The sequence below is a fragment of the Cherax quadricarinatus genome, chromosome 23 (genome assembly GCF_038502225.1).
Source record: "Cherax quadricarinatus isolate ZL_2023a chromosome 23, ASM3850222v1, whole genome shotgun sequence".
Classification (NCBI taxonomy): Eukaryota; Metazoa; Arthropoda; class Malacostraca; order Decapoda; family Parastacidae; genus Cherax; species Cherax quadricarinatus.
In genome coordinates, this window is record NC_091314.1 from 7,417,536 (window position 1) to 7,437,535 (window position 20,000).

A 20,000-nucleotide genomic window follows, 5' to 3' on the forward strand; every position below is an offset into this window, starting at 1 on the left:
CTCATACTGACGGTACAATACCACCCCGCTGAACAACCTCATACTGACGGTACAATACCACCCCGCTGAACAACCTCATACTGACGGTACTATACCACCCCGCTGAACAACCTCATACTGACGGTACTATACCACCCCGCTGAACAACCTCATACTGACGGTACTATACCACCCCGCTGAACAACCTCATACTGACGGTACAATACCACCCCGCTGAACAACCTCATACTGACGGTACTATACCACCCCGCTGAACAACCTCATACTGACGGTACTATACCACCCCGCTGAACAACCTCATACTGACGGTACAATACCACCCCGCTGAACAACCTCATACTGACGGTACTATACCACCCCGCTGAACAACCTCATACTGACGGTACTATACCACCCCGCTGAACAACCTCATACTGACGGTACAACACCACCCCGCTGAACAACCTCATACTGACTGTACTATACCTCCCCGCTGAACAACCTCATACTGACTGTACTATACCTCCCCGCTGAACAACCTCATACTGACTGTACTATACCTCCCCGCTGAACAACCTCATACTGACTGTACTATACCACCCCGCTGAACAACCTCATACTGACTGTACTATACCACCCCGCTGAACAACCTCATACTGACTGTACAATACCACCCCGCTGAACAACCTCATACTGACGGTACTATACCACCCCGCTGAACAACCTCATACTGACGGTACTATACCACCCCGCTGAACAACCTCATACTGACGGTACAATACCACCCCGCTGAACAACCTCATACTGACGGTACAATACCACCCCGCTGAACAACCTCATACTGACGGTACTATACCACCCCGCTGAACAACCTCATACTGACGGTACAATACCACCCCGCTGAACAACCTCATACTGACGGTACAATACCACCCCGCTGAACAACCTCATACTGACGGTACTATACCACCCCGCTGAACAACCTCATACTGACGGTACTATACCACCCCGCTGAACAACCTCATACTGACGGTACTATACCACCCCGCTGAACAACCTCATACTGACGGTACAATACCACCCCGCTGAACAACCTCATACTGACGGTACTATACCACCCCGCTGAACAACCTCATACTGACGGTACTATACCACCCCGCTGAACAACCTCATACTGACGGTACAATACCACCCCGCTGAACAACCTCATACTGACGGTACAATACCACCCCGCTGAACAACCTCATACTGACGGTACAATACCACCCCGCTGAACAACCTCATACTGACGGTACTATACCACCCCGCTGAACAACCTCATACTGACGGTACAATACCACCCCGCTGAACAACCTCATACTGACGGTACAATACCACCCCGCTGAACAACCTCATACTGACGGTACTATACCACCCCGCTGAACAACCTCATACTGACGGTACTATACCACCCCGCTGAACAACCTCATACTGACGGTACTATACCACCCCGCTGAACAACCTCATACTGACGGTACTATACCACCCCGCTGAACAGCCTCATACTGACGGTACAATACCACCCCGCTGAACAACCTCATACTGACGGTACAATACCACCCCGCTGAACAACCTCATACTGACGGTACTATACCACCCCGCTGAACAACCTCATACTGACGGTACAATACCACCCCGCTGAACAACCTCATACTGACGGTACAATACCACCCCGCTGAACAACCTCATACTGACGGTACTATACCACCCCGCTGAACAACCTCATACTGACGGTACTATACCACCCCGCTGAACAACCTCATACTGACGGTACTATACCACCCCGCTGAACAACCTCATACTGACGGTACAATACCACCCCGCTGAACAACCTCATACTGACGGTACTATACCACCCCGCTGAACAACCTCATACTGACGGTACTATACCACCCCGCTGAACAACCTCATACTGACGGTACAATACCACCCCGCTGAACAACCTCATACTGACGGTACTATACCACCCCGCTGAACAACCTCATACTGACGGTACTATACCACCCCGCTGAACAACCTCATACTGACGGTACAATACCACCCCGCTGAACAACCTCATACTGACGGTACTATACCACCCCGCTGAACAACCTCATACTGACGGTACTATACCACCCCGCTGAACAACCTCATACTGACTGTACTATACCACCCCGCTGAACAACCTCATACTGACTGTACTATACCACCCCGCTGAAAAACCTCATACTGACTGTACTATACCACCCCGCTGAACAACCTCATACTGACGGTACAATACCACCCCGCTGAACAACCTCATACTGACGGTACTATACCACCCCGCTGAACAACCTCATACTGACGGTACTATACCACCCCGCTGAACAACCTCATACTGACGGTACTATACCACCCCGCTGAACAACCTCATACTGACGGTACAATACCACCCCGCTGAACAACCTCATACTGACGGTACTATACCACCCCGCTGAACAACCTCATACTGACGGTACTATACCACCCCGCTGAACAACCTCATACTGACGGTACAATACCACCCCGCTGAACAACCTCATACTGACGGTACAATACCACCCCGCTGAACAACCTCATATTGACGGTACTATACCACCCCGCTGAACAACCTCATACTGACGGTACTATACCACCCCGCTGAACAACCTCATACTGACGGTACTATACCACCCCGCTGAACAACCTCATACTGACGGTACTATACCACCCCGCTGAACAACCTCATACTGACGTTACTATACCACCCCGCTGAACAACCTCATACTGACGGTACTATACCACCCCGCTGAACAACCTCATACTGACGGTACAATACCACCCCGCTGAACAACCTCATACTGACTGTACAATACCACCCCGCTGAACAACCTCATACTGACGGTACTATACCACCCCGCTGAACAACCTCATACTGACGGTACTATACCACCCCGCTGAACAACCTCATACTGACGGTACTATACCACCCCGCTGAACAACCTCATACTGACGGTACAATACCACCCCGCTGAACAACCTCATACTGACGGTACTATACCACCCCGCTGAACAACCTCATACTGACGGTACTATACCACCCCGCTGAACAACCTCATACTGACGGTACTATACCACCCCGCTGAACAACCTCATACTGACGGTACAATACCACCCCGCTGAACAACCTCATACTGACGGTACTATACCACCCCGCTGAACAACCTCATACTGACGGTACTATACCACCCCGCTGAACAACCTCATACTGACGGTACAATACCACCCCGCTGAACAACCTCATACTGACGGTACTATACCACCCCGCTGAACAACCTCATACTGACGGTACTATACCACCCCGCTGAACAACCTCATACTGACGGTACTATACCACCCCGCTGAACAACCTCATACTGACGGTACTATACCACCCCGCTGAACAACCTCATACTGACGGTACAATACCACCCCGCTGAACAACCTCATACTGACGGTACTATACCACCCCGCTGAACAACCTCATACTGACGGTACTATACCACCCCGCTGAACAACCTCATACTGACGGTACTATACCACCCCGCTGAACAACCTCATACTGACGGTACTATACCACCCCGCTGAACAACCTCATACTGACGGTACTATACCACCCCGCTGAACAACCTCATACTGACGGTACAATACCACCCCGCTGAACAACCTCATACTGACGGTACTATACCACCCCGCTGAACAACCTCATACTGACGGTACAATACCACTCCGCTGAACAACCTCATACTGACGGTACTATACCACCCCGCTGAACAACCTCATACTGACGGTACTATACCACCCCGCTGAACAACCTCATACTGACGGTACTATACCACCCCGCTGAACAACCTCATACTGACGGTACTATACCACCCCGCTGAACAACCTCATACTGACGGTACTATACCACCCCGCTGAACAACCTCATACTGACGGTACTATACCACCCCGCTGAACAACCTCATACTGACGGTACAATACCACCCCCACCCCGCTGAACAACCTCATACTGACGGTACTATACCACCCCGCTGAACAACCTCATACTGACGGTACAATACCACCCCGCTGAACAACCTCATACTGACGGTACAATACCACCCCGCTGAACAACCTCATACTGACGGTACTATACCACCCCGCTGAACAACCTCATACTGACGGTACTATACCACCCCGCTGAACAACCTCATACTGACGGTACTATACCACCCCGCTGAACAACCTCATACTGACGGTACTATACCACCCCGCTGAACAACCTCATACTGACGGTACTATACCACCCCGCTGAACAACCTCATACTGACGGTACTATACCACCCCGCTGAACAACCTCATACTGACGGTACTATACCACCCCGCTGAACAACCTCATACTGACGGTACTATACCACCCCGCTGAACAACCTCATACTGACGGTACAATACCACCCCGCTGAACAACCTCATACTGACGGTACTATACCACCCCGCTGAACAACCTCATACTGACGGTACAATACCACCCCGCTGAACAACCTCATACTGACTGTACAATACCACCCCGCTGAACAACCTCATACTGACGGTACTATACCACCCCGCTGAACAACCTCATACTGACTGTACAATACCACCCCGCTGAACAACCTCATACTGACGGTACTATACCACCCCGCTGAACAACCTCATACTGACGGTACAATACCACCCCGCTGAACAACCTCATACTGACGGTACTATACCACCCCGCTGAACAACCTCATACTGACGGTACAATACCACCCCGCTGAACAACCTCATACTGACGGTACTATACCACCCCGCTGAACAACCTCACACTGACGGTACAATACCACCCCGCTGAACAACCTCATACTGACGGTACAATACCATCCCGCTGAACAACCTCATACTGACGGTACTCTACCACCCCGCTGAACAACCTCATACTGACGGTACAATACCACCCCGCTGAACAACCTCATACTGACGGTACTATACCACCCCGCTGAACAACCTCATACTGACGGTACTATACCACCCCGCTGAACAACCTCATACTGACGGTACAATACCACCCCGCTGAACAACCTCATACTGACGGTACAATACCACCCCGCTGAACAACCTCATACTGACGGTACAATACCACCCCGCTGAACAACCTCATACTGACGGTACAATACCACCCCGCTGAACAACCTCATACTGACGGTACTATACCACCCCGCTGAACAACCTCATACTGACGGTACAATACCACCCCGCTGAACAACCTCATACTGACGGTACAATACCACCCCGCTGAACAACCTCATACTGACGGTACTATACCACCCCGCTGAACAACCTCATACTGACGGTACAATACCACCCCGCTGAACAACCTCATACTGACGGTACAATACCACCCCGCTGAACAACCTCATACTGACGGTACTATACCACCCCGCTGAACAACCTCATACTGACGGTACAATACCACCCCGCTGAACAACCTCATACTGACGGTACTATACCACCCCGCTGAACAACCTCATACTGACGGTACAATACCACCCCGCTGAACAACCTCATACTGACGGTACTATACCACCCCGCTGAACAACCTCATACTGACGGTACTATACCACCCCGCTGAACAACCTCATACTGACGGTACTATACCACCCCGCTGAACAACCTCATACTGACGGTACTATACCACCCCGCTGAACAACCTCATACTGACGGTACTATACCACCCCGCTGAACAACCTCATACTGACGGTACAATACCACCCCGCTGAACAACCTCATACTGACGGTACTATACCACCCCGCTGAACAATTTCATACTGACGGTACAATACCACCCCGCTGAACAACCTCATACTGACGGTACAATACCACCCCGCTGAACAACCTCATACTGACGGTACAATACCACCCCGCTGAACAACCTCATACTGACGGTACTATACCACCCCGCTGAACAACCTCATACTGACGGTACAATACCACCCCGCTGAACAACCTCATACTGACGGTACAATACCACCCCGCTGAACAACCTCATACTGACGGTACTATACCACCCCGCTGAACAACCTCATACTGACGGTACTATACCACCCCGCTGAACAACCTCATACTGACGGTACTATACCACCCCGCTGAACAACCTCATACTGACGGTACAATACCACCCCGCTGAACAACCTCATACTGACGGTACAATACCACCCCGCTGAACAACCTCATACTGACGGTACTATACCACCCCGCTGAACAACCTCATACTGACTGTACTATACCACCCCGCTGAACAACCTCATACTGACGGTACTATACCACCCCGCTGAACAACCTCATACTGACGGTACTATACCACCCCGCTGAACAACCTCATACTGACTGTACTATACCACCCCGCTGAACAACCTCATACTGACGGTACAATACCACCCCGCTGAACAACCTCATACTGACGGTACTATACCACCCCGCTGAACAACCTCATACTGACGGTACAATACCACCCCGCTGAACAACCTCATACTGACGGTACAATACCACCCCGCTGAACAACCTCATACTGACGGTACTATACCACCCCGCTGAACAACCTCATACTGACGGTACAATACCACCCCGCTGAACAACCTCATACTGACGGTACAATACCACCCCGCTGAACAACCTCATACTGACGGTACTATACCACCCCGCTGAACAACCTCATACTGACGGTACAATACCACCCCGCTGAACAACCTCATACTGACGGTACAATACCACCCCGCTGAACAACCTCATACTGACGGTACTATACCACCCCGCTGAACAACCTCATACTGACGGTACAATACCACCCCGCTGAACAACCTCATACTGACGGTACAATACCACCCCGCTGAACAACCTCATACTGACGGTACTATACCACCCCGCTGAACAACCTCATACTGACGGTACAATACCACCCCGCTGAACAACCTCATACTGACGGTACTATACCACCCCGCTGAACAACCTCATACTGACTGTACTATACCACCCCGCTGAACAACCTCATACTGACTGTACTATACCACCCCGATGAACCTCATACTGACTGTACTATACCACCCCGATGAACCTCATACTGACTGTACTATACCACCCCGCTGAACAACCTCATACTGACGGTACTATACCACCCCGATGAACCTCATACTGACTGTACTATACCATCCCGCTGAACAACCTCATACTGACTGTACTATACCACCCCGATGAACCTCATACTGACTGTACTATACCACCCCGCTGAACAACCTCATACTGACTGTACTATACCACCCCGATGAACCTCATACTGACTGTACTATACCACCCGATGAACCTCATACTGACTGTACTATACCACCCCGATGAACCTCATACTGACTGTACTATACCACCCCGCTGAACCTCATACTGACTGTACTATACCACCCCGCTGAACCTCATACTGACTGTACTATACCACCCCGCTGAACCTCATACTGACTGTACTATACCACCCCGCTGAACCTCATACTGACTGTACTATACCACCCCGCTGAACCTCATACTGACTGTACTATACCACCCCGATGAACCTCATACTGACTGTACTATACCACCCCGCTGAACCTCATACTGACTGTACTATACCACCCCGCTGAACCTCTTACTGACTGTACTATACCACCCCGCTAAACAACCTCATACTGACTGTACTATACCACCCCGCTGAACCTCATACTGACTGTACTATACCACCCCGCTGAACCTCATACTGACTGTACTATACCACCCCGCTGAACCTCATACTGACTGTACTATACCACCCCGCTGAACCTCATACTGACTGTACTATACCACCCCGATGAACCTCATACTGACTGTACTATACCACCCCGATGAACCTCATACTGACTGTACTATACCACCCCGCTAAACAACCTCATACTGACTGTACTATACCACCCCGATGAACCTCATACTGACTGTACTATACCACCCCGCTGAACCTCATACTGACTGTACTATACCACCCCGCTAAACAACCTCATACTGACTGTACTATACCACCCCGATGAACCTCATACTGACTGTACTATACCACCCCGCTAAACAACCTCATACTGACTGTACTATACCACCCCGATGAACCTCATACTGACTGTACTATACCACCCCGATGAACCTCATACTGACTGTACTATACCACCCCGCTAAACAACCTCATACTGACTGTACTATACCACCCCGATGAACCTCATACTGACTGTACTATACCACCCCGCTAAACAACCTCATACTGACTGTACTATACCACCCCGATGAACCTCATACTGACTGTACTATACCACCCCGATGAACCTCATACTGACTGTACTATACCACCCCGCTAAACAACCTCATACTGACTGTACTATACCACCCCGATGAACCTCATACTGACTGTACTATACCACCCCGCTGAACCTCATACTGACTGTACTATACCACCCCGCTGAACCTCATACTGACTGTACTATACCACCCCGCTGAACCTCATACTGACTGTACTATACCACCCCGCTGAACCTCATACTGACTGTACTATACCACCCCGCTAAACAACCTCATACTGACTGTACTATACCACCCCGATGAACCTCATACTGACTGTACTATACCACCCCGATGAACCTCATACTGACTGTACTATACCACCCCGCTAAACAACCTCATACTGACTGTACTATACCACCCCGCTAAACAACCTCATACTGACTGTACTATACCACCCCGATGAACCTCATACTGACTGTACTATACCACCCCGCTGAACCTCATACTGACTGTACTATACCACCCCGCTAAACAACCTCATACTGACTGTACTATACCACCCCGATGAACCTCATACTGACTGTACTATACCACCCCGCTAAACAACCTCATACTGACTGTACTATACCTCCCCGATGAACCTCATACTGACTGTACTATACCACCCCGATGAACCTCATACTGACTGTACTATACCACCCCGCTAAACAACCTCATACTGACTGTACTATACCACCCCGATGAACCTCATACTGACTGTACTATACCACCCCGCTGAACCTCATACTGACTGTACTATACCACCCCGCTGAACCTCATACTGACTGTACTATACCACCCCGATGAACCTCATACTGACTGTACTATACCACCCCGATGAACCTCATACTGACTGTACTATACCACCCCGATGAACCTCATACTGACTGTACTATACCACCCCGATGAACAACTCATACTGACTGTACTATACCACCCCGATGAACCTCATACTGACTGTACTATACCACCCCGATGAACCTCATACTGACTGTACTATACCACCCCGATGAACCTCATACTGACTGTACTATACCACCCCGATGAACAACTCATACTGACTGTACTATACCACCCCGATGAACCTCATACTGACTGTACTATACCACCCCGATGAACCTCATACTGACTGTACTATACCACCCCGATGAACCTCATACTGACTGTACTATACCACCCCGATGAACCTCATACTGACTGTACTATACCACCCCGATGAACCTCATACTGACTGTACTATACCACCCCGATGAACCTCATACTGACTGTACTATACCACCCCGCTGAACCTCATACTGACTGTACTATACAACCCCGATGAACCTCATACTGACTGTACTATACCACCCCGCTGAACCTCATACTAACTGTACAATACCACCCCGATGAACCTCATACTGACTGTACAATACCACCCCGCTGAACCTCATACTGACTGTACTATACCACCCCGCTGAACAACCTCATACTGACTGTACTATACCACCCCGCTGAACCTCATACTGACTGTACTATACAACCCCGATGAACCTCATACTGACTGTACTATACCACCCCGCTGAACAACCTCACACTCACTGTTCATCTGTCAGTTAATCCATTAGCAGGTAGAATCACACAGACTGACAACTAGCTGCAGTTTAAGTGTACACTCAGACAACACAGTCACTGTGTAACATTGATGTAACATTGATGTAACATTGATGTAACATTGATGTAACATTGATGTAACATTGATGTAACATTGATGTAACATTGATGTAACATTGATGTAACATTGATGTAACATTGATGTAACATTGATGTAACATTGATGTAACATTGATGTAACATTGATGTAACATTGATGTAACATTGTTGTAACAACATTGATGTAACATTGATGTAACATTGATGTAACATTGATGTAACATTGATGTTCTCTCAGATGTTCACCACAGCTACAAAACATTCATATCTCTGGGCGAAGTCTACAAAAAAACTGCCGTACAAATTTCCGTAAATTCTTGTACAAAATTGACAGCCCCAGAGCGGCATCGTCGTCCAACTGGCCAACGAATGTTGTTTATTGGTGTGACTTCTGGAATACTTGTGTGCCAACATTTTGTTTAGGTCTAATACATAGGCTGGTATTATTGCAAGATGATGTGTCACACCCAACGTAGTGTCTCAGCTGCTGACAGTGTTGTTACTGACACTTTGTTTAGTGTTGATCTTATATGACACAACGTTTGTGCTTATCTGTGTGTGTTTATGTGCTCATCTGTGTATGTATATATGTGTGTGTTCATCTGTGTATGTACGTGTTAGTTCATGTATGTGTGTGTGTGTTTATGTGCTCATGTGTGTATGTATGTGCGTGTGTGTGTGTGTGTGTGTGTGTGTGTGTGTGTGTGTGTGTGTGTGTGTGTGTGTGTGTGTTTATGTGCTCGTCTGTGTATGTATGTGAGTGTGTGTGTGTGTGTGTGTGTGTTTATGTGCTCATCTGTGTATGTATGTGCGTGTGTGTGTGTGTGTGTGTGAGTGTGTACTCACCTAATTTTACTCACCTAATTGTGGTTGCAGGGGTCGAGACTCAGCTAGTGTGAGTGTGTGTGAGTGTGTGTGTGTGTGTGTGTGTGTGTGTGTGTTAGTTCATGTGTGTGTGTGTGTGTTCATCTGTGTATGTATGTGTTAGTTCATGTATGTGTGTGTGTGTGTGTTCATCTGTGTATGTATGTGTTAGTTCATGTATGTGTGTGTGTGTGTGTGTGTGTGTGTGTGTGTGTGTGTGTGTGTGTGTGTGTGTGTGTGTGTGTGTGTGTGTGTGTGTGAACTTGGGAGCTGTGTGTACCGTTGTTCAGTATTCAGGAGGTTATCAGAGTGAGTGTTGTAGCTCCTCGTCTACGGTTGTCTAATATTCTTTCATCATAAGTGTTCACACTTCTCATTGTTCTGGCTCCGGCTTCTCAAGTGTGATCTTCCACAGGCAGACTCTCTTTTTTCAAAGTCAAACAAAAAAAAAGTTTGGCCAGAACTTTCTGTGTGTTCTTCGAGGTCACTGACCAAGTCATTGATCTGAGGCAGCAACCAACAACCCGATGTGTAAAACGATACTTTCAGATTTCCTATTATAAGACAGATTTTTGCACTAGTGACTTCATGGGACATATCCAGCTATGGGCCGGGGGAATGGCAGGCCGGGTGAGCCCTGCAAATTAGGAACAGGTATAGAGGGCAGGACGTGGGTGTTTGGTCCTCCTTCAACTGTAATTGTCACTTTGAGAAGAATCTCTGTCAGCTGAGGATCGGGCACTTGCGTTTCACCCATAGTCACTTGTTAGTAGATCTGTCTGTCTTAGTCCTGGTTTATAATATTACCGAGGTGCCTGTGGGGACTTCGGGGAGCTCTCGGGGGAGTCTTCTTGACTAAAATAATGTTTTTCTTTCAATAGATCCTGTTATTTTTTAACTTGATATAGTAGTATTTATTTGGGTTGATATATATATATATATATATATATATATATATATATATATATATATATATATATATATATATATATATATATATATATATATATATATATATATATATATATATATATATATATATATATATATATATATATATATATATATATATATATATATTTGCTTCATTTTGGTGACATGAGAGAGGTGTACATCTCATGGAGGGAAGTGCAGTAACTGTGCGTGAGGACTGTGAGAAGTGCACTCTCACTGCTCTCGTAATTGACTGTTCTGCTCACGAGACACCCTCTTTACTTACCTGAGCCTTTCCTCTCTCTCTCTCTCTCTCTCTCTACACAACTATCACCTTTAATATACAACCATTATATGACCTTATGAAAACTGACTCGTTACACTGAGTGCTTTTTTACTAAACTTCTTACACAAATATACCTTCCTTCTAGACCCTTATGAACTGACTTCTTCCTTAGCACTGCAGTATCCCCTGTCTGCTGCTGTGCAGTGTTCAATGATCCACAAGGGTTTGCCGCTTATGTGGCGAGTATAATAAAATGTGAAGATCATTTTGACATATATATACAGTACAACCTCGGTGTTCAGATGTACCAGACTTTGAACGAACTGGAGTCTGAACAAATTTGTTCAGAAAAAATTGACCCGGTCTTTGAACGTTGTTCTGGAGTGCGAATGCGCTGACTGGTTTAAAACGTAGTTGTAAAAACTTTACATAAAAGCCGTTTCAAAAGTGTTTTGAAGTGACCTCTGACTCTGCATCAAAGTATGCAGTACTTTAGCCACTCAGCCAGATCCCAGAAATAGTTTGGGAGGCTAGATTAAGCTGAGGGGTGAACCTTATACCCTGGAGCACCAGGCCTCTCATAACTTATTTCATCAAATTTGTCAATTGTTAAGCATTCAAAAACCTCTCAAAGTTCACTGAGATAAGTTATATTTGATGAAATAACTTATCATAGACCTGGTGCTCCGGGGTATGGGGATTCACCGCTTAACTTCGGCTAGGCACCCATACTTATTTTTTTTATCTGGCTGGGTAGATAAAGTATTGCATCCATTCTTTGATGCAGAGTGTGCAGGTTCGCACTCTGCTGTAGTCTGAGAGATAGCATATATACATAAATAAACAAATTTATATATATATAAATATATATATATATATATATATATATATATATATATATATATATATATATATATATATATATATACGTATATATATACTATATAGGGTTATTATTGAAAGAATTAGAGGTAAGACAGAGAGTAAGATTGCAGATGAACAAGGAGGCTTCAGAGTGGGTAGATGTGTAGATCAAGTGTTTACATTGAAGCATATATGTGAACAGTATTTAGATAAAGTTACATGTAAAAGACCCCAGTGGAAATAAGTCACTCTGTCTGACTTTTTTGGGTTATCCTAGGTTCTCTACACATATGCTGTTATGTATGATAATTCTATGTAACTGTATTTGTGTATACCTGAATAAACTTACTTAAGCACCCCTTGGGCAAGACAGTGATGGAGTGAATGATGAATGTTTTTCTTTTTCGGGCCACCCTACCTTGGTGGGAATCGGCTGATGTGTTAATAGAAATAAAATAAGTTTTCATTGCATTTATAGATTTAGAAAAGGCATATGATAGAGTGGATAGGGCAGCAATGTTGCAGATGTTGCAAGTATATGGAATAAGTGGTAAGTTACTAAATGCTGTAAAGAGTTTTTATGAGGATAGTGAGGCTCAGGTTAGGGAGTGTAGAAGAGAGGGAGACTACTTCCCGGTAAAAGTAGGTCTTAGACAGGGATGTGTAATGTCACCATGGTTGTTTAATATATTTATAGATGGGGTTGTAAAAGAAGTAAATGCTAGGGTGTTCAGGAGAGGGGTGGGATTAAATTATGGGGAATCAAATTCAAAATGGGAATTAACACAGTTACTTTTTGCTGATGATACTGTGCTTATGGGAGATTCTAAAGAAAAATTGCAAAGGTTAGTGGATGAGTTTGAGAATGTGTGTAAAGGCAGAAAGTTGAAAGTGAACATAGAAAAGAGTAACGTGATGAGGGTATCAAATTATTTAGATGAAGAAAAATTGGATATCAAATTGGAGAGGAGGAGTATGGAAGAAGTGAATGTTCTCAGATATTTGGGAGTTGACATGTCAGAGGATGGATTTATTTGGGTGTGAAGCTTGGGTTGCAAATGCTGCAGCGAGGAGATGGCTGGAGGCAGTGGAGATGTTCTGTCTAAGGGCAATGTGTGGTGTAAATATTATGCAGAGAATTTGGAGTGTGGAAATTAGGAGGAAGTGTGGAGTTAATAAAAGTATTAGTTAGAGGGCTGAAGAGGGGTTGTTAAGGTGATTTGGTCATTTAGAGAGAATGGATCAAAGCAGAATCACTTGGAGAGTGTATAAATCTGTAGGGGGAAAGAAGGCACGGTAGGGGTCCTCCTCGAAAAGGTTGGAGGAAGGGATAAAGGAGGTTTTGTGGGCGAAGGGCTTGGACTTCCAGCAAGCATGTGTGAGCGTGTTCGTTAGGAGTGAATGGAGACGAATGGTATTTGGGACCTGACGATCTGTAGGAGTGTGAGCAGGGTAATATTTAGTGAAGGGATTCAGGGAAACCAGTTTTTTATATAGCCGGACTTGAATCTTCGAAATGGGAAGTACAATGCCTGCACTCTAAAGGGGGGGCTCGGGATATTGGCAGTTTGGAGGGATATGTTGTGTATCTTTATACATATATGCTTCTAAACTGTTGTGTTCTGGGCACCTCTGCAAAAACGGGGATTATATATGAGTGAGGTGAAAGTGTTGAATGATGATGAAAGTATTTCTTTTTGGGGATTTTCTTTCTTTTTGGGTCACCCTGCCTTGGTGGGAGACAGCCGACTTGTTAAAATAAATAAATAAATAAATAAATAAATATATATATATATATATATATATATATATATATATATATATATATATATATATATATATATATATATATATATATATATATATATATATATATATATATATATATATATATATATATATATATAAGCTATTAAGAACATAAGAACATAAGAACGAAGGAACACTGCAGAAGGCCTACTGGCCCATGCGAGGCAGGTCCAAGTCTCCTACCGGCTTAAGCCAATGCACCCAACCTAGTCAGGTCAGGTCACACTGACTTAAGGGAGGAACACGGCAACCGACCTGGTAGCACAAGCTATCAGGTCTAACTCACACCCACCCACATCTACTCATGTATTTATCCAACCTATTTTTAAAGCTACACAACGTTCCGGCCTCTATAACGGTACTCGGGAGCTTGTTCCACTCATCCACAACTCTATTACCAAACCAGTACTTTCCTATATCCCTCCTGAATCTGAATTTTTCCAACTTAAAACCATTGCTGCGAGTCCTGTCTAGGCTAGATATTTTCAGCACACTATTTACATCCCCTTTATTTATTCCTGTCTTCCATTTATACACCTCAATCATATCCCCCCTAATTCTACGTCTTTCTAGAGAGTGCAGTTTCAGGGCCCTTAGTCTATCCTCATAGGGAAGGTTTCTGATACATGGGATCATCTTTGTCATCCTCCTTTGTACATTTTCCAGAGAATTTATATCCATTCTGTAATACGGTGACCAAAACTGTGCAGCATAATCTAAATGAGGCCTAACCAAGGATGTATAGAGTTGAAGAACAACCTGAGGACTCCTATTATTTATGCTTCTTGATATGAAGCCAAGGATTCTATTAGCTTTATTGCGAACACTTATGCACTGTTGTCTTGGTTTCAGATTACTGCTAACCAGAACTCCTAAATCTTTTTCGCAATCCGTAATATTAAGATCTACATTATTTAGTTTATATGTGGCATGGTTATTGTCCTGTCCAACATTTAGAACTTTGCATTTGTCTATATTAAACTGCATCTGCCACTTCTCCGACCACTGCATCAGTCTATTCAAATCTTCCTGGAGTGCTCGAATGTCCTCGTCAGAATGAATTCGACGGCCTATTTTGGTGTCATCGGCAAACTTGCCGATGTCGCTCTTTATGCCCTCATCTATGTCGTTTATGTAGATTGTGAACAGCAGGGGGCCCAACACTGACCCCTGTGGAACACCGCTCGTGACGCTTCCCCACTCTGATTTCTCCCCATTTATGCAAACTCTCTGCTGCCTATTTGTCAACCATGCCTCTATCCAGGAAAAAATTTCTCCTCCTATTCCATGTGCTTTAATTTTCCTCAATAGTCTCTGATGTGGGACCCTGTCAAAAGCCTTACTGAAGTCCATATACACAATATCATATTCATTACCATGATCTACCTCCTCAAATACCTTAGTGAAAAAAGTTAATAAATTCGTAAGGCAGGAACGCCCCTTTGTAAAACCATGCTGAGATTCGTTGATTAATTTATGCTTTTCAAGGTGGCTACGAACTGCCTCGGCAATTATTGATTCCATAAATTTTCCCACTATGGAGGTTAGGCTTATTGGTCTATAGTTCGAAGCTAAGGACCTGTCACCTGTTTTGAAAATAGGTATCACATTTGCCATTTTCCACTTATCTGGCACCATGCCAGTTTGTAGTGATATGTTGAAAAGATTAGCCAAAGGCGTGCTAAGCTCCTCTTTACATTCCTTTAGAACCCTTGCATACAGTTCATCAGGGCCTGGGGATTTGTTAGGTTTTAATTTATCTATTTGCCTAAGGACCATGTCACTTGTGACCCTAATAGTGCACAGTTTATTATCGTCCTGTTCTACATAATTTATCATTACTGGAATATCGCTGGTATCCTCCTGTGTAAAAACTGAGAGGAAGTATGTGTTAAAAATTCTACACATTTCCTTATCACTGTCAGTGAGCTGACCCGAGGAACTTTTGAGTGGGCCTATCTTGTCCCTGATCTTACTTCTGTATACCTGAAAGAATCCTTTTGGGTTAGTCTTCGATTCTCTTGCAACTTTAACCTCATAATCTCTATTTGCTTTTCTAATTCCCTTTTTTATTTCTCTCTTTAACTGAATATATCGATGTCTTAATTGCCCCTCTCCTCTTTTGATTTGCCTATATATGCCTCTCTTTTGACCAATCAGATATTTTAATCTATTGTTCATCCATTTAGGATCATTTTTGTTTGATCTGATTTCCCTATTTGGAACATAATTTGACTGAGCAGCTAGAACTATGCCCTGGAAAGCATCATATCGGCAACCATCACCACCTACCTGACCCCTAGTCAGGTCATTCCAGTTCAGCCCACCTAAGTAATTTTTCAGTCCTATGAAATCAGCCAAGCGAAAGTCAGGGACGGAGACTTGATTGCCATTATTAGGGGAATTCCATGATATGTTAAAACTGAGTGATTTGTGATCACTCTCCCCAAGCTCATCATTAACCTCAAGATTATTAATTAGTGTTTCCCTACTGGCAAGAACCAAGTCAAGGAGGTTATTTCCCCTAGTTGGCTCTGTCACAAACTGTTTTAAAAAACAATCCTGGATCGTATCAAGAAAGTCACCCGACTCTAAATTTCCTGTCAAATTGCTCCAGTCAATCTGTCTATAGTTGAAATCTCCCATTAGCACAACATTTTCGTATGTAGATGCCTTACGAATTTCGTCCCATAGAAGTTTACTGCACTCCCTATCAAGATTTGGGGCCCTGTAAATCACACCCAAAATTAGTTTTTCTCGGCCCTCGAGAAGCTGTAACCAAACAGATTCAGTGGCTGACGCTTCTAATTTAATATCTTGTCTAACACAACAATTTAAATTGTCTCTGACATACATCGCTACTCCACCACCTTTCCTGTTGACCCTGTCAGTGTGGAATAATTTATAGCCTTGTATGTGACATTCAGAGGGCATCTCTCTATCTTTCAGATTGAGCCAGGTCTCTGTTATAGCAATAATATCTATGTTTCCTGCACTTGCAATTAATCTTAGCTCATCTATCTTATTTCTAACACTCCTGCTATTAGTATAGTAAACCTTAAGGGAGCTAGTCCCTTGCTGCCCTCTGCTGTCCCCCTTTGTTTGCTGACCTGTTCTATTGTCTTTATTTATAACTTCATGCTGAATGCCTTTTATACATTTACTGTTTCCAACCCTAGTGTTGCAGCCTGCTTGTTTCCCACACACACCCATACCTCTATCTTCCATCAGTTTAAAATCATAGGCATTTCACCAATGGCCTTCTCAATCGAGTCTGCAAGTGCTACCACCCCTGCCCCAGAGAGATGTACCCCATCCCTTGCATACATATCATGTTTGCCATAAAAGTTGTTCCAGTTGTCAATGAATGGGATTGCAAGTTCCTTGCAGTATCTGTCTAGCCAGCAATTTACACCAATTGCCCTAGACAACCATTCATTTCCTACTCCCCTTCTAGGCAAGATGCTACATATGATTGGGATCCCTCCCTTAGACTTAATGAAATCTATAGCTGACCTGTACTTATCTAGCAGCTCTTCTCTCCTACCCTTCCCAATATCATTTCCACCAGCACTGAGACAGATAATGGGCTTGTTTCCATTACCTGACATGATATTATCCAGCCTGTTGACAATGTCCCCAACACCAGCTCCAGGGAAGCACACTCTATCTCTCATCTTCTTATTCCTATTACAAAAAGCACGGTCAACATATCTTACCTGAGAGTCACCAACCACAAGAATGTGCTTACCTTCATTAGCAGGGGCAGTAGTACCCTTACCTTCACTGGCCACTGAAGTACATTCATCCTGGAGAACAGAGAAGCGATTTCCTACCTTCAGATCTTCACTCTTAACTTTCCTTACTCTGATGCGCCTCCCATTACTGTGAACAACTCGCCACTTGTAGCAGGTGCTGGGCTGCACCTCACTGCTGGTAGCCGTTGCTACCTCCCCACCTACAGCCTCCTCACAGTGAGAGACAGACTGCACCTCACTGCTAGAAGCCTCATTCCCCACATCTCCAACCACCTCACACTCTCTCCCAGGCCCATTGAGGTGGACCTTCAGCCTCCTAATCTCCTCCTGGAGAAGCAAGACCTCCTCCTTCAACTCTCCAACCTCAGTTTTTAAAACACTGCAGAAGCAAGCCATGCTTTGTAACCGTTCACGCTAATCGTACTAACCCAGGGAGTGTTGGTACTAGCGCAGGGGAGTGTTGGTACTAGCACAGGGAGTGTTGGTACTAACCCAGGGAGAGTGTTGGTACTAGCGCAGGGAGAGTGTTGGTACTAGCACAGGGAGTGTTGGTAATGGCGCAGGGAGAGAGTGTTGGTACTAGCGCAGGGAGTGTTGGTACTAGCGCAGGGAGAGAGTGTTGGTACTAGCGCAGGGAGAGAGTGTTGGTACTAGCACAGGGAGTGTTGGTACTAGCACAGGGAGAGTGTTGGTACTAGCGCAGGGAGTGTTGATACTAGGACAGGGAGACAGTTGGTACTAGGACAGGGAGAGTGTTGGTACTAGCACAGGGAGAGTGTTGGTACTAGCGCAGGGAGTGTTGGTACTAGCACAGGGAGAGGTGTATGCTTATGATCTCAAGAGTGCTGTATGACCCTTGTGGATTTAGCATTTAGTTTTAATTATAATAATAATCTTGATCGAGGGAACTAAGACTTATTCCCTCAGTAGATAAATATTGGAAAAAAAATTTATGCAGTTTATCGAAGATTATTATTATGACAGATTAAATTCACACGTATGTAATGTTAGAAAAATTTCAGCAGGATATATATTGTACTGCACTCAGCGGGAACTTTACTAATCCAGTAATAAAGCTCCTGCTGAAGGAATCATATGCTAATAAAGCTTTACTTTACTAAAGCTGCTGATCTCTCTCTCTTATACAAACTAATGCAGTGAGTTTCCTCTGATAATAATTTAATATTCAGCAGTGATGAGTTAGAGAGGACACATAAGTAGCTCTTTGCTTAAGAAGCATGTTGACCTTTCAGTGTCTAGAATGATCAGAGAGATAGAGATATAGATATAGATTAGGTGTAAACATAAATAGCAAATGAATGCAATGACAGAGTGAGAATACAAGAGATCGTGAGTGAGAGTACAAGAGAATGTGAGTGAGAATACAAGAGCAGGAATGAGAGAGAGAGAGA